The following is a 24,257-nucleotide window of genomic DNA, read 5'->3' on the forward strand; positions in this document are numbered from 1 at the left end:
TTGAAGACTGGCGGTGGCAGCAACATGGACCTGCTTCTCTTCAGCTGGGACTGGGCCAGTAGTCGAGATTTATTATTATGGATAGTAAGATGGATAGCCTCAAATTCCGATCTATTTCGGCACCGATACCTGCAGGTCTTTTTTTTTGTTGTTGTTAGCCGGAAAAATCTCACCTTCTAGCGTGATAACGACCCAAAGCACAAAATCAAGTCAACAAAAGAACGACTTCAAAAGATGAAGCTCAACTTTTTGCTATTCTCATGTAAGTCAGATTAAAAAAAAGCATGGAATTATTTGAAGAGGGCTGTGACAGGAGAACCACTTCTAATTTAATCTGGAGTATTTCTGCAAGGAAAAGTGGTAGGATCTTACCTAAAAAGACTAACTAACTGTACTGCTACACACACACACACACACACACACACACACACACACACACACACACACACACACACACACACACACACAAAGTATATCTGCATGTTCATTAAATCCAGGATATACTGTTTATACCACAGAACTAGACTTGTTGTGACTAGACTCGAATCTCAGAACACTATACAGTTCTATTCTTAGGTTTGTCAGCAGGGTTCGTGAAGCAGGAAAGACTGAATACATTTATTACATTTAATTACAATGAATAGTAATTAAATTACTATCAAATTATTAAAAGCTAATGGACAAGATTTCTTACTTATTACCTTACAGGATCTGATGCTATTGACAATAATAAATGATACATTCACAGCATTTAGCAGACACCCTTATCCAGAGTGACTTACAATTGATTTCAACTTATACAACTGAGCAATAAGGGCCTTGCTTAGGGGCCCAGAAGTGACAGCTTGGTGGACCTGGGATTCGAACTCATGACCTTTCGATCAGTGGTCCAACACAGCAAGCACAGAGCTATTACAGCCCTATGTTACGATCATCCATACGATCCCTACGTACATATGTTTGCATTTTCACCCTGTAGTGTTGGATTAGGCCACGAAACAATAGTTAGAAGATTTTTTCTGAGAATGCAGATTAAAGTTAATTTGATGAGTGATTAACCACTGGTTATTATTAAAGTGGCAATGCTAGATAGTAGTTCTGCAGGAGTAGTTAATAGTTAACTACTATAATCATCAAAATATTCAGTGTCCCCTTATATTTCTTAGTTATCTGTGGAGTTTACTGGGTTACTGAAACTTTCCCCACATTTTTTTAGTATCATCAATGTTTATATTATTATTATTATAATAATTATTATTATTATTATTATTATTATTATTATTATTATTATTATTATTATTATTATTAGTAGTAGTAGTAGTAGTAGTAGTAGCAGTAGTAGTAGTTTTACTATTATAATAATAACAATAATAAAAAATATTATTGTTATTATTATTATTGTGGTTATTATTATTATTATTATTATTATTATTATTATTATTATTATTATTGTGGTTGTTGTTGTTATTATTATTATTGTTGTTGTTTTTGTTGTTATTATTATTATTTATTTATTTTACAATTTTTAAATGTATTTTTCTTATATAACACCCTTTCACCCTTTGTAGCACAACATAGTATAATTATGTGCACAATAAAGACATTTGATTACCAGTGTTTTCCTGATAATACCATCGATCTCTATGATAAATAAAACAGGTTGGAATAAATGTTGTCACAACTGTTTTAATGAGACCGTGGGCTGCTCAATTAAATTGTGTATTGTGACTGCTAAATCGAATTTCATTGTGACTGTCGCAGCTGTGAAGTACGGGTGGGACCAATTCACAATTTGGCAGATGTCACTTCATGTTTTCAGACTCTAGGAACTACTGAGGTGTAGATATAAGCGTAAATATCAATTATTTTACAAGTTAATACAAGTTCAAAGACTCATCGCAAAGTTAGCGATTTTTTCAGCCGTGCGGTGAAACACGACCGATCAGAGAAAGTGTGCACTTTTACACATATATTTTATATATAGGGTGATTTCTGTAATCTAATTTGTTCAGAATCTAATAGGAAACTTTTGAAACAATTTGAATTCTGCATCATTCTGCATCCCTCTTTTTCTCTCGATCTCACCCGAAGGCTCGTGTGGTGCAAGATGATATCGCAAGCAGGCGTCGTTTATGGATTTACCATGCAGGCACCCAGCTGTGCACTCTGTTTGCTGTCAGTGTGTGATTGTGTGTCGCAGTTTGCACAAGCCCAAGGCAGAGTAGGCATAACACAACATTAGTTACAGAGGCCATTCTCACTCTTACGAACAATCTCACCCCAGGCCCACGTTCTAACTCAAAACACTTACATTACACAAGCATCTGATGAACAATGACCATCACTTTTTTCCCCCACACATTCTGCATTCTGCCCTGTACTGTATTTGTATTTCTTTTTTTTATTGTTAATGGGTTTCTCTGAATCCTTCTGCAAATTGTAGCTCCAGTTGATGGTGACTGGATGGATGACTTTAGCTGTAAGGCCAGTTTGGTTGGCCTTTTGGACTTTAACTGTTCCTCGAGATGGCTCACTAGAGCTGAAAATTGCATCTACCCTCTGGGATGCGCCACTGACTGAACTTCCCCAAGCGCTGCTATTTCTTTCTCTATCATTCTTTCTTATTCTCTGCATGAGTACTGTAATTCTGCCACACGGATATTATTTAACAGCTGTACACCATATAGCATGACAATCCTGCATGACAATCTCAGTTTGTTATGGAAAACTTATGATTTACTTATGATTTTCTATCCTTATACTGAAGATGTCAAAAACATATGCAACTATAGAAACAAATAAAAAAGTTAACATTTAATTTTTAGGACTTCTTACTGACTGTTTCAAAACTCTTCCTTACAAACTTTATTCTTTTCCTACTCAAATTCCAACTCCTGCATACACTCGTGTATTTGCAGCACATCGTTCATGAAAAATTCAGCTGCATTGGTGACACTAATTTGCCCCTAGGTGTGAACGAGTGTGTGCGGTGCTCCGCAGCCCGAAAGGGTGTACTCATTACCGCCTCGCGTTCATGGGATTATTCTCTGGAACCACCATGACCCTGACCAGGATAAAGCCCTTACTGAAGATAATTGAATGATGCACTGATAGTGATGCTGTAAATATACACAATTTGAATACATTTCCACATGAATAATATATTACATGAGCACATGAATCGTTCGTGAAAGGGAATAAACTTGAAAGACAGAATCGTCTTGATGCTGATAAACAGACCTTTACAAAAGAGATTGAAAAAGTGAAACATATGCTGCAAAATGACTGACAGTCGTAAACAATATTCTGCCATTCTTTTACCCTTAGCCTGCATCAAATGGTGGAGAATGTTACAGGTGGAGGAATGGTTTTGTGTGGAAGGCGTTAGGGATATGACCTAAAGGGGTAACGACAAACATGGCACAGCTGAGCCACGTATATTGATTTGATCTCTCTTTCTTTCTCTCTTTGTCTCTCTGTGAATGCAGTATATGGCTATAAGAGCAAAGCAGAAAAGGACAAGCAGGACAGCTGCAATATTATTTCTTTTGAAAAGTAATTTAAGAAGTTTTATGTCTTTAGTGATTAGTGTGCTGAAGACAACACGTCCACGTACATAGGGAAGTGTGCATGGGACTGGATTTGAATCCCACTCCCACCCAGTCCATAATTCAAAGTGAATTATGACTCACTTTGCCCACTCCCACATTTATTATTTTCTGCTAATCATCTGCCTGCAATAATCTGTTCTGTATGCTGATGAGACACACAACACAGACACGCTCAGTCATTCGTTTGTTAAAACGTCTACAGATATCCACATTGTGACAAAACTCTGAAGACAAATATGTAACTGGTTTGCCTTTTACACCATATTCTAACTAATAACAAACTACCACTTTGTTTTTCACCTCATGTGCAAAAGTATGTACTCCCTGACCATCACGTTCATACTGTATGTGCTTCTTCCCCAAAGTCAGAAGGATGCAATTGTGCAGAATGTCTCTCTGTATTCTGTAGCTTTACATTTTCCCTTCACTGGAGCTAAGAGACTTGAATCCTGTTCCAGCATGACAATGCCCCTGTGCACGAAGCACAGAGCTCCATGAAGACATGGTGTGGAGGTTAAATTTGAAGTGGAAGAACTTGAGTGTCCTGCACAGAGCCCTGCCTCTGACTCAACACCACTGAAGTCCTCTTTACTCTTATAACACCAGGGTCTGCTCTCACTAATGCTCTTGTAGCTGAACAAGTATAGATTTAAGCTTCAGAGTGCCTCTGCTGAGTGTACATAGGAAATATAGTGTGCTTGATTTACTAATACTGTTAATAAAAATAGTACAAATTATAGTACAATTGAACGTGTGTGTGTGTGTGTGTGTATAAAAGAAACACCGTGTTCCTGACCAGCTTGTTCAGAATCCTAATCATTCTATGAATCAATCTACTTTTTAGCATGCGGTTTAACGTGTGTCTCATTGATGAGACACACGTTTAAACCGCATGCTAAAATGTAGAACACACAGACACTGATTTTAATACAATTGTACATGATTGTGCGGACAAACATGTACCTATATACAAACATTGGACATGCTATACACTGTAGCACATATACAGTATTATCACTTTGACCTGGAATCAATCATTTTAACTCGGAACCAAGTGCTCTTCCGTCGAGCCCTTATTACACGTCCCATATAGTTCCATTATTAGAAAATAAATCCGGATGCACTCGAGGGAGTGGAGAAGTGGAAGTGTTGCCAAGATGGGAGCAGCAGTCCTGACCTCTGATATAAGATGATTTGAATGGAGCTGAATAGCAGGAGCAGGACTCCTTCATTTCTGATTCACCCTCACTATAGGGGAGAACCTTACAGCTGAGCATTCAGGCACACGAATCTTTTCATGAGACAAATTGAGGACACAACATGATACGGTATGCAAAACTATTTTAGACCTTGGACCGGAAGAACGTTACTATACTGGCTATAGTAACGTTCTTCCGGTCCAAGGTTTAAAATAGACACTACATTATATTTTTCCTACATTTGACAGAGTCAGTGTCTATGGAAACATTTCTAAACATCGATGTTGTCAGTCTGATTGACTTCAATTTGATGTGCATCCAAAATGTCTATAATAGGTATCGTGGTATGCACTGTATCGAACCGATGTCAGATGAAGCAAGTACTGCAGTATCTGGTGTTTAATAATGACTTGCACATTTGAAGAAAAAAATAGATAGATCTGTCCCTCCAATTATGTGATTGGTAAATCTTCACAGTAATCGTAAGGCAAAACTGTGTCAATAATGGACATTTCAAGGTGTGTGTATGTGTGTGTGTGTGTGTGTGTGTGTGTGTGTGTGTGTGTGTCAGTGATTGTATACAAGTTTTAGAAATGCATTGTGCTGGAAGGTTAATGAGAAGCTGATGAAAATTGCTCAGATGTCTCTGGAAATAATCTTGTGCAGTGAGGTAGCTGTAACTTATATGTATATATACGAAGACAGTGTGTGTGTGTGTGTGTGTGTGTGTGTCGGTGTGTACGCCATGGCATAGCAATCTGATTCTGTTTGACAGCAAGCAGTAGGATTTGACATCTTCCCAGCTGCTATTGTCAGTGTGAAGGCACACACACACACACACACACACACACACACACACACACACACGCACACACACACACAGACACACACTTTATTTACATGCCACATGCACATATCACACCTCAATTTACCCTCTATACATCTAATTTACATGAAACATGCACTAATTTATATGTGTGTTGTGATAGGACGATAAAAGGAATGCCTCTGCGCTCGACGGCGGAAAATACATTTAAGTGGAGCTGAGTTAGAGGTGATTTTGTCTGAAAAAAGTCGTCTGTTCTGTAAATTCTTTATTCCCCCTTTTATTCTCAAACCTACATAGCAATAACATTCATGAAATCTATTAGTAAGTATTTAGCCTCATCATAGCACAGAGAAAACACTGGTTAAAAAAAAAATGGCTGCCCACTGCTCCGGGTGTGTGTGTGCACTTTGGATGGGTCAAATGCAGAGAACGAATTCTGAGTATGGGTCACCGTACTTAGCCGTATGTCACGTCACTAAATGACCTACTTATAGAAGGATCTGATCAGGGTTGCATCTCCTTGCTTGTGCTGCTTGAACTTAATGCAGGTTTTGACTCTACTGATTATATTATTCACCTTGGAGTTAAGGGAACATTGTTATGCTGCTTCAAGTCTTATCAGGCTTATCAGGCTCAAACCCGATGGTAATCAGTTTGTAAATGAATGCGAATAGTGACTTCTCTATGCATATAAAACTGAAGTAATGCTCCATTTTAGTCTCACTGCTTTTTTTTCTCTTTATATGCTACGTCTGGCTAAAATTATTCATAGGCCTGGTATTAACTTCCACCGTTATGCTGATGACACACAATTGTATGTTTTAGCAAATCCAAATGACAGACACCAGCTTAATAATGTTGAGGAAGGTTTAAAGGACATTAGACACCGGATGCTTAGTAACTTTCTTCTACTTAATTCTGACAAGACAGAAGTACTTGTCAGACCACATGTAGCTAGAAGTAAGCTTTATGATTACAGAGTAATTCCTTTCAGTTACATCATGTGCAGCAGTAAAGGATCGGTGTTATTACTGACTCTGTCGTTTGAACCTCATGAGGATCATATTTCTTGGATAGCCTTTATCCATCTCAGGAATGAGATGTTCCAGGTGATACATAAACAAGACATCAGTAGTGTCAGATATCACACCTTATATACTGTATATTTCTCCCAGTAAATTGTATTGCTTATTAAATACTACTTTTAATTGGGTATCCATTATTTCTTATGGGATAATTACATTCCCTCTTCGACCTTTTTGCATTTGACCGGTTTTAAGGAACGGATTAAGGTCGACAAGCGGGTACCACTGTACTAAGGATTACTCCACATGGAGTACCATAAGTACCACACACTACCACCACACCATAAGATTACTGGCTATAATTATTGACGATGTTATCACCATTTATCTTCCCAAGGTTCATCACAGTCTTACAATATGGCAGCCTTGAAATCAATTTCCTATCAGCAATCACCATAACCTTGTTCTAATTATCTGACTCATGATTATGCACACCTGTTTTCAGCATGGGGAAAATAAACATCGGCCACTGATGATCCCGAGTTCTTAATGGAAATTATCGAGTGTGCAGCGATTGCATGGGAACAGACAGAAGAAGAGTAGACCCAGTTGGAGTATCTGAGCTTCAAAAAATTATCCTGTTAAAGCTCCTGGTTGATGCAGTACACTTTGCCTATGTAGAACAGGCCATCTAGCTGGTAGTACTGGAGCTGTTCTGGAACTTCATCTCCATCTTCACAGATAAGCATCCCATTCCCACCAGATCTAGTTCAAAGCCTGGGCAGGTTTTCTGGTGCTGCAGCGAATTCAGGTGTTTCCAGGATCATTATTCCCTCATGGATTTGTAATGCTGATTCAGAACCATGAAATGCCTCAGGCTTCCCTGATAGAGCATGAAAATACTACATACCGGTGAGTATCCAAGGGATTACACATGCCTCGGTAGACTCAAGAGTGTAGTCTTGGGAAAAGAGTCATTTTGGAAAATGCATTTTTGCTGAAGGTGATGTGTGTGCATGAGGAAAATAATGAATATCCTCTGGTGCCGATATTATCTACAATCCACTTACTCAATAACAAACTAATTAGGGTTAAGGAAAAGTGCTATGAGGGATATGTGCACCTTACAGCTACAGCTCATGAGGAATTGGATCAGGAAGAGGGATGTTGCATCCCCGTAACCAACTCTGTGGAGCTTCCGTTTGTGGACTTCCCTTGTAACCAGATACATCTTCATCATCTCTTTGACCAAATAGGATTAATCAATACATAAATAATTCTACAAGAAAGTGCTCTCACCTTATTGCATTTTTTTAGTTTATAAGATTAGGTTTTATTGAGTGCCATGCTGAAACCAAGGAAAAGATGACCCATCCATCCATCCATCCATCCATCCATCCATCCATCCATCCATCCATCCATCCATCCATCTTCTACCGCTTATCCGGGGCCGGGTCGCGGGGGAAGCAGTCTAAGCAGGGACGCCCAGACTTCCCTCTCCCCAGACACTTCCTCCAGCTCTTCCGGAGGAATACTGAGGCGTTCCCAAGCCAGCCGAGAGACTTAGTCCTTCCAGCGTGTCCTAAGTCTTCCCCCCCGGGGCCTCCTCCCGGTTGGACATGCCCAAAACACCTCCCCAGGGAGGCGTCCAGGAGGCATCCGAAACAGATGCCTGAGCCAACTCAGCTGACTCCTCTCGATGTGGAGGAGCAGCGGCTCTACTCTGAGCTCCTCCCGAGTGACTGAGCTCCTCACCCTATCTCTAAGGGAGCGCCCGGCCACCCAGCGGAGGAAACTCATTTCATGAAAAGATGACCCAGTTCTTGTTATTGATGAACTAGCTGGAGACCTGCTATTCCATGCAACTCATTCCATGCAGCCAGTCACCCAAAATGTGCCAGTGCAACCCCCTATTTATCAAGATCCCCATGAGTTTTTTTTTTTTAAAAAGGTGCTGAAAAACACAATGAAAATACACGTGAGCATTGAACACTTCCTCCACACACCCTGTATGTCTGCTCTGTTGTTTGTAACTGCCTTCTTTTCTAAGTCCTCGTGTTTCTTTTTATGTAAAGAATTTCAGCATCGTGTTTTCAGGCATGATGTGGTAAATCGACTCACTCGATCCGTGATCAAACGAATCAAGTCGATTCCTTTTATTGCTTGGAAAAAAATACAGTCATGGTTTCCTTTCGCTCTGTCTTATTTTATGTCCTGTCATGCAATGCGTGCAGTGTCATTACACAGAAAAAAATAAACGTTGATGCATCTGATATGTGTTTTCGGATAGAACTGTAAGTAAATCAGACTTTAATACATTTTAAAGAATTATATTGTGTTTATTTTGGATTGCGGGCTAAAGGTTTTTGGTTGCTAACATTTTTTATGAGAACTAAAAAAGCTGGACAATGCACATGACAGTGCGAGAGAAAACCGCAGCCGCAAGAGACAAATTACATGCAATATGGGCAACTTGTTGCTTACTAGTGTGAAAGTGGAGCACAGTATTCACAGGAGGACTTGTTCAGTGCTCAGAGCGACACTGCTCTCAAATGTCTCTTTCGCTTTGTGTTTTAAATGTAACTGCTGACAGATGGAGATGCTCTTTTTGCTCAGCAGGGCAGCAAGGACAGTGTGAAAACCCGCGGAATAATAATTTTACAGACACACGTACACAAAGTTAGTGTATTTCATAAAAAGGTTAAATGCTAAAACTTACTAATCTAAATTAAGGTAAATTCCCAAAAAAATTCTAATATATCTTAAGAAAGTCCTATTAAATTCTCGAAAGAATTCTTTATTTAGCCCTTGAACAATATGCTAAAAGATAGCGCAGTTTACTTTTGGTAAAAAACAGGAATTGTACCTGAGGAGAACAATTTTCATTCATTCATTCATTCATTCATTCATTCATTCATTCAATTTCTATCGCTTATCCGAACTACTCGGGTCACAGGGAGCCTGTGCCTATCTCAGGCGTCATCGGGCATCAAGGCAGGATACACCCTGGACGGAGTGCCAACCCATCGCAGGGCACACACACACACACTCATTCACTCACACACTCACACACTACGGACATTTTTCCAGAGATGCCAATCAACCTACCATGCATGTCTTTGGACCGGGGGAGGAAACCGGAGTACCCGGAGGAAACCCCCGAGGCACGGGGAGAACATGCAAACTCCACACACACAAGGCGGAGGTGGGAATCGAACCACCAACCCTGGAGGTGTGCTAAGGAGAACAATTTTTTTAAATTTTATTTTTTACCCATCTGATTGTAAAAGATGGAGACACGGTTAGAAGAAAAATAAATCAATAAATCTTTTTTCAATCTTCAACTGTCCAGTATGGGTCTGTGCCTACTGTATAATTGTCTCACATTGGCTGACAGAAGTGGGACTTGTTGTCATGTGCGTTCTGAGATGCTTCTCTTCTCCCCACAGTTATAATTATTTGAGTGTTTATTTGAGTTACTATAGACTTCCTGTCAGCTCAAACCAGTCTGGTCCGCTGATGCGCTGATGATACCTGATTTTATATATATATATCTCATCAAAACTAGATGAAATATCTAAATTGTTTAGGTTAACAGAGTGTTATAAAGATATAAAAGATTAAATGAACTGTATTTTTTTTTTATATTATTAAATCCTGATAAGACAGAGATATTACTTATGGGTCCATAAACCAGTTTACAGTAACGTTTTACAATTTTATTTGAATTTAGAAGGATATAAGTGTTATATTAGACCGCATCTGGTCTTTTGAATATCATATCACAATATATTACAAAAACAGCCTTCTTCCAACTTATACTAGTGCCAAGCTGAGAAACATCCTATATGTATCTGATGCTGAGAAGCTAGTTCATACAAGCATGACCTCCAGACTGGACTATTGTAATGCATTACTAGGTGGTGGTCCTGCATCTTCAATAAACAGGCTACGGTTAGTCCAAAATGCACCCGCCAGAGTTCTTACCAGGTCGGGAAAATATAATCATATCAATCTAATATTATCATCTCTATTACACTTGCTACCTGTTAAGTTTATAATAGATTACAAACGAATTGTTGCTACTTACTGTACAGACAAGGCTCTAAATGGTTTAGCTCCCATGTATCTAACCAGTCTTCTTATCATGCATCTGATCAAATGCACATTGATATCTCGTGCTTGCTAATATTCATTCATTCATTCATTCATTCATTCATTCATTCATTTTCTACCGCTTTATCTGAACTACCTTGGGTCACGGGGAGCCTGTGCCTATCTCAGGCATCATCGGGCATCAAGGCAGGATACACCCTGGATAGAGTGCCAACCCATTGCAGGGCACACACACACACACACACACACACACACACACACTCTCATTCACTCACACACTATGGACAATTTTCCAGAGATTCCAATCAACCTACCATGCATGTCTTTGGACCGTGGGAGGAAACCGGAGTACCCGGAGGAAACCCCCGAGGCACGGGGAGAACATGCAAACTCCACACACACACACAAGGCGGAGGTCTGAGGCAAATGTGCTAACCACTAAGTCACCGTGCCCCCGCATTTAACAATGGTCATTATCTCAAATCACCTATAAAAGAACATAAGAAATATAGTACAAAAATTTCAAGATTAATATAAGACCCTGGAGGTGTGATGCGAACATGCTAACTACTAAGCCACCGTGCCCCCCTCTTGCTAATATTATGAACTGCTAATTTATCTCCAATTGCTTCAGTAGCACTTCAATAGCTCCAGTTGTTTTCAGCTTCATAAAGTATTTGGATATTTGAAGAGAAGATGCCAACGAGGGAAAACAACCTTCTAGTCAATACACCAAATAACATTCTACACTTGCTGGAGCTTCATCATTGTGTATTCGAAGGCTTCGGCATGGAGGAGTTGGTGTTGAATCTTTAATGAACTCAGATGATGAGTTAATTTTTGAGTTGCACAGGAGCTCCCGGTTACACAACTCTAACTGACTTTATAGGACTGTAGAAAAAACATTATTTATAATCACACCCTAGTGTTAATATATAATAATTTATATTCAAAATCTCACCCAAATGTCACCCAGATAAATACAAATAAATGTACATGAACGTTCGGTAAAACAACGGCCTTTGTTAAAGCGCTATGCGTTAAATAAAATTGAATCTAAAGATTTAGCACATCTGCCACCAACAACCGCTCCATAGTTATTGAGTTACAGAGTTCAGATTAATTTTCATTCTGATATTTGATGTGAAGTTTAACTGAAGCTCTTGATGTGTTTCTGCGTGAGTTTATAAATTGCTCTGCAGCCACATGATTGGCTGATTAGATAACTGCATGAATGTGCATGAGTACAACCGTTCCTATTAAACCTTACGAAGAGTTTATATAATTGGTCGTCAGCAAATGACACATTCTTCTATAATGTTGATAATCTTATGTCTAAGATAAAACGTAACCCTTTGATTCATCGTTATCGTTGATATTCATATTCTAGCTCATATTTTAGGTTCAGTCCTTGAAAACAAATCATTTTTATAGATTTTTGTTATAGCATCCGAAATATCGTACAACATATAATATGATTATTAGAGAAATCTGGTATCAACAAACAGAGACATGTCCAACTAGCTCCACAAACTCACACACACACACACACACACACACACACACACACACACACACACACACACACACACACACACACACTGGTAATTTACAGAGGTGACCCTAACGAGCAAAGTGCACAATAAAGAGATCTTTTGCTTCTCTATAGAGTCCCACAAGCACTGTGGTGTGTATGGTTGAGCAGTTTACTTGGTCAGTTTGTCAGTATGATTATATGTATGATCTGCTGATGACTGACGGTTAGAGTGTTTTTGTTACAAAAAAAAACAAATATGTGTGCCTTTTAATAAGAAAAGAATAGATGTTTGTGTGTGTGTGTGTGTGTGTGTGTGTGTGTGTGTGTGTGTGTAAACACCTCTGGGGCACAAGCTATTATAGTCTAATCTATGCCCTGTTATATATAGGGCTGTCCTGCTGCTGCTGGCCATCAGTATAATGGAATATTCCTTTTCTCTCTTACTATCCTATTTGTATGCAGGTGTTTGTTTGTTTGTGTGTGTGTGTGTGTGTGTGTGTGTGTGTGTGTGTGTGTGTGTGTGTGTGTGTGTGTGTGTGTGTGTGAGTGTGTGTGTGTTCAGGTTAAAGAATTAGGTACTCACTGAGAGGTGCTCTTACGCTAATAAACAAAAAGATGCCTTAGAGAAACACTTTCTTCTTCAAACTCTCTGAGCTTTCGTATTTTTCTGGGACTTTCCTAAAGATTGCTAGCATTTACAAAGCATATTCCCCCACTCTGTTTTATTAAAATGTAACCCATTAAATATATCAGTCGGAGAAGTGGGCATTTTGCAAATTTTGCCCTTATTTGCAGTTAATCCTGAAGGCAGGAATGGGAGCATAAATATTCCGCTCCACTAGTACGGCTTCTGTGTGGCCGTGTTTGAAAAGGTCAGACCGCGGGAGGATCGTCGTGCTATTGTTTATTCCAAATATTTCATGGAGATTGTCAGGTTCAATGTCGAATATGATTCGCATTTTGAGGAGCTGTTTGTGTGTCTGACATTCGCCGCACGAGACACTATCCTACTATAACCACATCCCTCTGAGTCACATCCCTCACTTCTTACTTACTGTAGGTCTTCGGTACGATTCTTTGCTCCTGACTGCTACCTGAAATCTACTGGAACTGAATTTGCATATTAAATGTACAGTTAAATAATTCAACTGATGGCAAATTAGTCAATAGTTAAAGTAAAATATCTTGTATAATAAACATAAAAAAAAAAACAAAATCGGTATTTTATTACTAAAATAATAGAAAAGGAAAATATCTTAAATATCTGCTAATTCTTTTGATTACACTTATAATCTAATACCGTGTTTAGGTGTTTTGTTTTTTTTTTTAAACTTGAAACGTTCTTAAGTCGAAGATATTTCTGTTTAGTTCAGTTGTTTATTTCTAAAAAAAATAAAGAAGCAAAAGGATCTACCAACAGAATTTAAAGAGGATTTGAAGGAGTAAATATTACTAGAAATAGACTTAGTGATCCTATTTTTGTTATATAATAATCGCATGATGAGAAACGTTAAAAAAAAAAAAGAATACGATATTTTTATTTGCAGTGAAGACAAAAAAAATCTGAAGCAAAAAATTCGACATGGAAGTCAGTTTGTTATCAGAAAACAATCTAGATAAATATACGGACATATATACTTTTCAGTGATATGCTGTTATCTTTTCTCTCTTTTTTTTTTTGCCGTTTTTAAAACATTTTATTTAGCCAAAAGACTGAAACATTAGCGAGTTGAAAACATTGAATTTAATGTATATTATTTTTTTAGAAATTAAAAAGGTATTAGATAATTAATTCCATTTGCAGACACTTATCTAAATATATTGTTTACATGCAAAAATGATCTATTATTAATAACAATAATAATATAAATTAACAATCTTGTGTTTATTGTAATAGGAAAAAGTTAGTTAGTTAAATATTAAAATCATTATTAGAATTTGATTTTTTCTTTAATATTATGACCATTGCTTTTAAAGTTTTGGCATGTCCTGTACTGTAAGTGCTTCAGTTATTCAGTCCAGTTACTGTCTCGTTTTTTTTTTTTATCCTGACGTAGCCGTATTAGTAATGAACACTGACCTGTCTTGAATGTGGATTTAATGTGAGATAGTCAGTTCTCCACAGCCAGCTTTCCAAAGTCTTTCCTTGATATAGAAGCAAAAAAGTATATGTCCAAATAATCGTCTCCTTCTTGTCTGAAACACTCCATGGAAAGGCAGCACTGAGCTGAGGAATGAGAAAAGAAGGGATGAAAGCGAAGTAGTGCTACTTTCCCTTGTCCTTGTAGGGGAAGTGTATTCAGTAAGGACTCTCTATGGTATGATATTGTGAGCGTGCATGATGAGAGAGACGTGCCGAACTACGTCCTGCTCACATCACCGCCTCTTCTAACCCTTCTCTCTATCTTGCTAGTGATGTATCACCCTGGCATTGCTGTTAGGTGGAGGGCTGGGGTGCTCATTAAGATTGTGGCAGATAGAGCAAATGGGGAAAAGGGAAACAGCACGGATGAAAGGGCGAGAGCCAGGAAAAGATAAAGCATTTGCTTTTTGGAATCGTTCCACTTCATTGTTTTCAACCTTCCTTTTGTTCTTTCTCGAACGCGGCCGTCGCTGTCCCAGCCTTCAGTGTCCTTCTTGAATCTCATTAAGACGATTTCTCTGCCGGTTTTAGCCGTTCGTCTTCAGCAAACATACACAAAATGGAGCTTGGCTTGAGGGACGAGAATATAAGAATCAGAATTACATTTTAATCAGATCGCAGTGCGTTTCAGCACTTGATGGATGTAAAATTCTCCGTAAGAAATGACATCTTAAGAAGATGGAAATATCTTAATAGTAAAAGGATATAGAGTAGAAGAATATATTGAAGATTCAGGTAGTGTTACAGTTACATTAATCCAAACTGAATACTGTTTAAGATTTCTAAAGTTATTTCTAAACTCATTTTAATTTAATTCATTTCAATTTTTTTTGTATAGTGCGGAGAAACCGTGAGAGAAACCAGCCAAGTCAGGGTCTGGTATTCCAGCAGAACAAAAAGATATCTACCTTTACAGTAAGCCTAAAGAACAGGAAGGGTTGCCAGGTTTTGGCAAAAATCTCTACGCCACTCTCTACAACTACAAAGGAATCAAGTAAGTCACCGAATGATGGGAAAAATACCAGTTGATTTTTCTTTCGAATCTTCACTTGATGGGTTTGCCAGAACTGCCAGAACTGGAACCTGCAGACATCTACTGTGGTGAAGAGACTCAATGGCAGGATATGAATGGCTCAAATGGTTAAGGCTCTGGGTTGTTGATCTGAAGATTGGGGTTCAAGGCCCAGCACAGCCAAGCTGCCACTGCTGGGCCCTTGAGCAAGGCCCTCTACCCTCCCTGCTCCAGGGGAGCTGTATCATAGCTGCCCCTGCACTCTGACCCTAACCTCCTCAGTTGTGGTATGTGAAGAAAAGAATTCCACTGTGCTGTAATGTATATGTGGCCATAATATAGGCTTCTGTGCTTCTATAAATTGTGCCAATGATGCGTTGAGCGGGTTAGCCAGACTTTGCAGTGATTTCTTTTCACACGCTGTGTAGTTGCTGCACCACACTGTGATGGAGTTTTTCAGGATGCTCTCTATGATGCAGCGGTAAAAGTCGGTCAAGATCTCAGGGATAGATAAACTTTTTTAAGCCGTCTCAGGAAGTAAAGATGTCATTGGACTTTCCTAACCAGAGTAAAGTGTTATTATGACAAGGCAGATCTTCTGAGATGTGGACACCCAGAAGCTTAAAGCCAGAATACTAATACTTAATATTGAATGCAGCACGTTCGCCTCACACCTCCACGGTCGGGGTTCGATTCCCGGCTCGGCCTTGTGTGTGTGGAGTTTGCATGTTCTCCCCGTGCCTCGGGGGTTTCCTCCGGGTACTTCGGTTTCCTCCCCCGGTCCAAAGACATGCATGGTAAGTTGATTGGCATTTCTGGAAAATTGTCCGTAGTGTGTGATTGTGTGAGTGAATGAGAGTGTGTGTGTGCCCTGTGATGGGTTGGCACTCCGTCCAGGGTGTATCCTGCCTCGATGCCCGATGACGCCTGAGATAGGCACAGGCTCCCCGTGACCCGAGAAGTCCGGATAAAGCGGTAGAAAATAAATGAATGGATGAATGAATGAATGAATACTGAATGCTTCACCTAAATAATAGGATGGGTTGCCAGATTTTGGCTCAATAACGTCCACCCCAGACTCTAAAAAATAAATTGCCAGCCAAGAAAAGGAATCAAGTGAGTCTCCGAATGACTGGAAAGATACCAGCTGATTTTTCCTTCATCTTCATCTGAAAAGGTTGGGTGCTCCTGATGTTTTGGCTGTCAGGGCCGGAACATCTAATGTTGTATCTTATCCACCTCAAGGTCAATATTTTTGCATGATAAAGATGCTTTTCTGGTCACTACAGCTGTAAATATGTGATGATATACAGGTTACTATATCCTTCCTGTCAGCTCAAACCAATCTGGCCATTTCCCTTTAAGCTCTCTTCGATGTTTCCACCCACAGACCTATCACTCACTTGATGTTTTTTGTGTGTAAACTCTAAAGACCTTTGTGTGTGTGTGAAAATCCCAGGAACCCAGGACTTAACCTGAGCTTAATCTGTATCTGGATTTTCACGAGTAGGGTTGCCACCAGTCCCGTGAAATACGGAATCGTCCCGTATTTACAGGCAAAATGACTTGTCCCGTATTTTACATAGTCCACATTATACAGCATCCCATGCAAATCACCCCACCCGCATTGTGTGGAGACTTGTCCTATTCTGTCCCTGATTGGGTAATACTCGTTGGTTTGATTGGTTTGTTTTAGGGTTACGGGCAGTGAATCACGGCCAATCAGAGTCAGAGGAGGGCGGGACGCCGCCTCGCTGGTTCTTTTGACAGAGTCAGAGTGGCAGAAAATCCGTATGAAACGATGGCATAACCTAACCTGCCTAACATGCTGTCCATCATCAGCCACATCTTAAGCATCCCAGCATCCACTGGTTATGTGGAAAGGATCTTTTCTAGAATGGCCAACAAATGGAGTGACAGCAGGAACAGGTGCTCTGTGGAGGTCATTAGGAGTGAGCTCTTGATCACTTTTAACTTGAGCAGTCCTGTTCAGAGTTTTACTGTAGATGTTTGAAAGACAAACAGCTTCTCAGTGCTGCACGGAGTGACAAGAAGTACACTTATAAAAGAAAGTAGGCCTGACATGCTCCAATACCGCACACTACTACTTCTGGTCCGCTGATATTCACTGACACACTGATATACATCCACTGATGTTATTATGTTCATGATGTTCATGGAGGATCTTTCGCAAGTTTGCAAGTTATAATTACTAAGTTATGGATCTGTTAATTTAATAATAAGTTAATAAAATATGGTTCACATCTCACAAGTTCCTCCAAAAGCTTATTTTTTGTGTTTTCAGTCACACTTTGTTGGCTTATATTTATTATTGGCATAGCTGTGTATTCAATATGACCACTTAAGTTGTGATAGTGAGAGACTGAGTGCATCTGTTCACACTGATTTCAATAGCAGACTTCTTATTATAATGTCCATTGGTATCAATCTTAATATTTTTATGAATACATGTTTTAAGTTATGATATACCACCACTGGCACGCCATCGGGACTGTAGTCATCGTGGCCCCCGACGGGTGTGGCCCCCGCTGTGGCAGGCGTCCCTTATTTTTCTGTATTGAAGGTGGCAACCCTATTCACGAGTTCCAAATAAAGTGGACACTGGGAATATATTAACAACTACACCAGGAGCAAATGTCTAGAGCTCTCATTTTAGGAACATTAATTATTTATGATGGTGTTTTATTATGTCATTATGAACCACTAGGTCCCTGATGTCTCACTAATAATAATACTTACACTTCTGGTAGATGCTAAACAGCATTTCGTTGCTTTTAATGCCTGTCTGTCTGTCTGTCTGTCTGTCTGTCTGTCTATCTATCTATCTATCTATCTATCTATCTATCTATCTATCTATCTATCTATCTATCTATCTATCTATCTATCTATCTATCTATCTATGACGTGTAGATTGTCCTAGTTACTTAGTGTTTTGGGTGTAGTGCTAGCTCAGTGGGTTGAAACATTCTGCAAAAAAAAGAGCTATTTTAAATGAGTACCTCACTTTCTTGCATGCCAGGTTATGCTTTTCTTCAAGCTAGTCACCTAATTGGATGACAGTCTTTAGCCATCTGCCATCTTGTTCAACTGTAGATCTGTTAAATCTGCTGTAAAGTGCTGCTGCAGGCTACAAAGCTATAAATAATACATAAAGCACAAAATCACAAAAAACTCAATTTCTTCTTGGTCAGATATTCATGTACGTTTGTAAAACTTCCTCAGGTTCAGATGTAAATGTTTGGAGGAAAATTTATTACCTAGTGGTTGAAGAATAAATAATAGTTAATATTAATAAAAGTTCACCTTGGTCCTATTTGGACACGTTATTATAAACGAGGCATTTTATGGTGTATGTAATGGATGAAAAGTGTAATCGTTTATTTGAATTCCACTAAATTGGATATTTGGCAACATGCCATTTGAGCAGCAGGTAACTGAGTATGAATAAATTATTCAGATAATTACATTTTTAATAGATTTTAATAGGAAGCTAGCAAGAAAGCTTCATACTAGGTGTGTGTGTGTTTATGAGAACCGATGGCTGAAGCTCACGGACAGGGTTGCCAGGTTTGCTCAATTTACAGAGACTTTAAAAAATGACTTATTCTCTTTTTTCCCTGTCATTTCATTTTAACAGGTTAACTGTGTGTATTTCTGATTTGCAGAATGTTCCTGAAATACAAGGTGGATGTTATAACTGGCAGCTCTGCTCACCAACGCAGGCTAATTAGCATGAAAACGAAAAAAAGTGGTGTCTATATGTAATAGATAGATATCAACTAAACTGAGCCTTTTCTTTCTTTCTTTCTTTCTTTCTTTCTTTCTTTCTTTCTTTCTTTCTTTCTTTCTTTCTTTCTTTCTTTCTTTCCTCCTTTCTTTCTTTCTTTCTTTCTTTCTTTCTTTCTTTCTTTCTTTCTTTCCTCCTTACTTTCTTTTCTCCTTTCTTTCTTTCTTTCTTTCTTTCTTTCTTTCTTTCTTTCTTTCTTTCTTTCTTTCTTTCTTTCTTTCTTTCTTTCCTCCTTTCTTTCCTCCTTACTTCATTGCCTCCATTCTTTCTTTCTTTCTTTCTTTCTTTCTTTCTTTCTTTCTTTCTTTCTTTCTTTCTTTCTTTCTTTCTTTCTTTCTTTCTTTCTTTTCTCCTTACTTCCTTTCCTCCTTTCTTTCTTTCTTTCTTTCTTTCTTTCTTTCTTTCTTTCTTTCTTTCTTTCTTAAAATATTCAGTGGTTCAGTAAACAGAACAAACACAAATCTGTGAATTTATTCGAATGACTTAATGAATGACCAAATTGTAAATTAAACTTAGTTTACTTGAATTACTTTTTTCTTTTTCTTTTCTTTTTTTTTTGCAAGAGTTCACAAAATGGAGAAAAAAAAAGAAAACCTATTTAATCGAACTGACTACCGATTCATCTGGGAGCAGGCTTTTGAATTCGATGAACACGTTTTTACACTTTAAACATTCAGGATTATAGATTATTTTTTAACAAGGTTTCGACTCGACTGAAGCCTTCGTATTATGTATTCGTATTATGGAGCATTTTAAAAGATCAAGCATCAGAGTTTTCTTGGTTCAACCTCTTTGGGTTCCTCGGTCAGGTCTGGGTATGCTCTATTGTGCGTGTTCCTAAGTTAGTTAAAGAGTCATCCATCATTGTCTTCCGTCACTTCAGTCTCGATGAAGATGAATGTAAGTATACGTATGCAGTGGAGTTCTACTTCTGGTAAAATGTATGAAATCTAATAAGCTTCATCCGTGTGTGTGAATCTCAATCGGATATTTTTTTAATGTGCCTCTTACTTTTTATTTAGCTTTATTTCTTGCTGCTTGTCTCAGTCTTGAACAGGATCTTTCCCAATATTGAAATAAGAATATTTTTGGATATTTTTATGTTGTAGTAGTACCTTGGCTATGATTAGTGCTTGGAGAAGATGACAAAAATCTCAAGAGAGCCAGTAAGAGACTCGACTGCTCAGTTCAATGCTTGGACTGTATCCTGTCCCGGTTGCATTGGATCACCAGAATTCATTTTAAATGAGTAAATGATTGAAACCAGGCCATTTGTTCGTATTTATTATTAAAGAAGTAACGATATCGTATATTATATTTAATCAGCAATGTATTTTAAGGATATATTAAATGGATGATGGGGGACACGGTGGCTTAGTGGGTAGCACATTCGCCTCACACCTCCAGGGTCGGGGGTTCGATTCCCGCCTCCGCCTTGTGTGTGCGGAGTTTGCATGTTCTCCCCCTGCCTCGGGGGTTTCCTCCGGGTACTCCGGTTTCCTCCCCCAGTCCAAAGACATGCATGGTAGGTTGATCGGCATCTCTAGAAAATTGTCCGTAGTGTGTGATTGAATGAGAGTGTGTGTGCCCTGTGATGGGTTGGCACTCCGTCCAGGGTGTATCCTGCCTAGATGCCCGATGACGCCTGTGATAGGCACAGGCTCCCCGTGACCCGAGGTAGTTCGGATAAGCGGTAGAAAATGAGTGAGTGAGAGTAAATGGATGATTTGATATAAAATGAAATAAAGCATGTATTTTTGAGCTCAACAGTAGATTGTTAAGCTTTAAAAATCTATTTAAAGCTCAATGATATTCTCCACTCAGCTAATTCTCAAGATCTTCATGTCATCAAAGTTTTTTAAAGGGCCAAAAGGCTACAAATCAGCAGTGGAATCTGATTTTTTGGCTTTTAGCCGTTCCCAAACCACATGTCCAATTATTATTCTTTCTCTTCCGGCACCAATTATACACACACCATATACTAACTAGCTTTTTTTTTTCCTCTCCAATTCTCTAATTTACATAATTTATATCATCCCATTTGGCACAGAAACTGAAAGCTGGCAGTTCAGTAAAATGTTGATGTTAGAGTTCATTTCTCAAGCGTGGAGCCCAGGAGGAAAGCAAACCTCTTTAGAATTAGACTGATCTCTTTTTTTTTTCCCCCGGTTTTATTTTAAGCTGCTGTAATTGACTAGCTTTGAATTGGTATCTTGCTTTTCCAGCATTAAGCTGTCAGAGTCTATGTTACGCACTTGTCAAACTGTCCGTGGCCGCAGAAAACGTATCGAGAGTGACGTACGTCTTTGTTGACGGACAGCCCGCCGTGGTTTCTTTCTCTCTATGGAGTGACACTAGCATAATCAAAGCACTGTCGCGTAGATGTTAATAAACATTACCTTCACCCTCTTGGCAGGCATGAAGACTGGGTGAGACGTCTATTTTTTAGTTCCATTTTATGATCTGTGGTATAATGTAGTTAATTAATGCCCATAAAATGATTCACAGGTAATCTTCTATAGGAATGATGTAGATTAATGAAAAAAAAAGAGAGAGAGAGAGAGAGAGAGAGAGAGAGAGATAAGAGAAAGATGTGCCTGTCAGATCAGCTGAAGGCACTGCTAATGTGTTTTAGCATGCATGGCGTTAATGTTCTCTCTCTTTCTCTCTCTCTCTCTCTCTCTCTCTCTCTCTCTCTTTCACTCTCTTTCTCCCTCTGTCTCTAGTAAGCCTGGTAAAAACTGCTTTGTGTTGGAGTGGGTGATCAGCCTGCGGCAATGCCTACCTCACACTCCTATGCGCCTGAGCATCCATCCCATCAGAATGGGGATTTGTGTCAGTGATGCTTCTTTACTGCGGGACTCAGTAGCTTCCTAGACAGATTAAGCCAAGTGTTTGACTAAATTACGTGTCACTGGAAATGGAAAAGAATACTAAAAGTATATAAAGGTGTAAAGTATACTGTGCTGTATTTCTCACTTTTCTCACCCTTAGTATTAAAATACTTGGGCCAATTTATAGTCACCACTTTACTAAGTGGGATGCTAAAACAGGATCCTGGAGAACGTAAAGGAAATGTACACGGACCCGTGTGAAATTCCATAAAGACAGTAATCTGAGCTCAGGATTGAAAAGGTAAACCTGGAGCTTGGTTGAATGAATACAGGGGAGATTAAGGACACTTAATATGAAAACTTGTCAGAAAAATAATAGCAAGCTTGTTCTTGTGCATTGGATTCGTTTACAATAAACAGATTAAGCCTGATTGTTAATGCTGTGTAAATATGTGAGAGAGCGAGCGAGCGAGAGAGAGAGAGAGAGAAAGAGAGAGAGAGAGAGAGAGAGAGAGAGAGAGAGAGAGAGAGAGAGAGAGAGAGAGAGAAGCAGGTTGAATTTGATAAAGGTGGTAGATTGGCTGCTATCCAGTCGCTAATACTAATACAGTCACAAGTCAATGTCCAGAACAAATAGACAAGGACACAGAGACAAATCTCTGCAGTGTTTTAGCACAAAATATCCAACCATATGTTCACGCTGTTGTTTCTGCTCGGACATTCTGAAAGTCACAAACATGGGACAGAATTCGTTGCAAACTTAAGCCACAAAGCAGTAGGTGAATACATTATTCTGTCGTTGTTTTTTTTTTGTCCTTTAACATTTCTCTGATAGCTCAAAGTCTAATAAGTAGAGGACGGGAAAGATATTTCTATTAAATTAAAGGCTTTCAGGGTTCTTAGAGAAGACAACTTGTGAAATGGACGTTTTAATTTTAAGCCTGCACTTTGGAGGAGATCACTGCTGAGAGAGAGAGAGAGAGAGAGAGAGAGAGAGAGAGACAGAGACAGAGACAGAGAGAGTGTGTAGTCGGGAAGAGAAGGAGGTAAAAATGAACTGAATAAATATGCTATTTACAGGCAATTATGTATACAGACTTTGAGACATTTTACTCGAGTGGTTATGTACATAATGCCTTGAATAATATGGAGTGCATCAATATTTTATAAAGCACAGCTGGAGAATTTATGAACAGCTTATATGTCAAAACATGAAGGTGATATTAGAGGATTTATTCAACTTTGACTTTACATGGAAGAGCTCTGTATCCTGAAAGTTATTATCTTCTTTTTTGTCTGATAGCACACGCAGTACTTTGAGGAAACACTAACATTAACGCTTTGGTTTCGGTTGGTAATTCCTTCGTCTAGAATCAATCATGGGCTTTATAAATAAAAAGCTGTACTGGAATTAGAGGCTCCATAATCATTGTAATACAAACGGAGCTCGATTTCACAAGCATCGTAAGTACATTTCACAGAAGGTAAGATGTCAGGTGAGTACATCATTTTCTTGCTTGATACTGAAGCGCTGACATTTTATACCTAATGTTCCTGTTTTGACCTTATAGAAAAACCACAGCATTAGTAGGGTCCTGATGCATAACGCGGTGATGTAAAAGCACATTTTCAGAAATACTATCAAGATAGAGAAGCTTATAGAGAATGAATGGGACGTCAGCTGAATTTCAGTCAGATGAAACTAATATGATCTAAAACTCCTCAGGACCCACGGTGTCCTGGGCAACTCGAGTCCCTGCTACAGGAAACCCAGTGTATACAGTACGTACTACGAGCAGGCATAACTTTATGACCGCCTTCCTAATATTGTGCTAGTCCTTTTGCTGCCAAAACAGCCCTGACACATCGAGGCATGGACTCCACTAGACCCCTGAAGGTGTGCTGTGGTATCTGGCATCAAGATGTTAGCAGCAGATCCTTTAAGTTCTGTAAGTTGAGTCAGGGCCTCCATGGATCCCACAGATGCTTGATTGGACTGAGATCTGGGGAATTTGGAGGCCAAATCTACATCCTACTCCTGAAACCATTCCTGAACCATTTCTGCTTTGTGGCAGGGCGCATTATCCTGCTGAAAGAGGTCACAGCTATTAGGGAATACCTTTTCAATGAAAGAGTGTACATG

The 24,257-nt window shown here is 39.0% G+C and overlaps 1 protein-coding gene across 4 annotated transcripts in view; it reads right to left on the reverse strand.

Moving 5' to 3' along the window:
• The window catches only part of chrm2a (cholinergic receptor, muscarinic 2a), a 129,479-nt gene that overhangs the window by 15,370 nt on the left and 89,852 nt on the right, over positions 1–24,257 (reverse strand). The window lies entirely within an intron of this gene.

The sequence above is a fragment of the Tachysurus fulvidraco genome, chromosome 10 (genome assembly GCF_022655615.1).
Source record: "Tachysurus fulvidraco isolate hzauxx_2018 chromosome 10, HZAU_PFXX_2.0, whole genome shotgun sequence".
Lineage (NCBI taxonomy): Eukaryota > Metazoa > Chordata > Actinopteri > Siluriformes > Bagridae > Tachysurus > Tachysurus fulvidraco.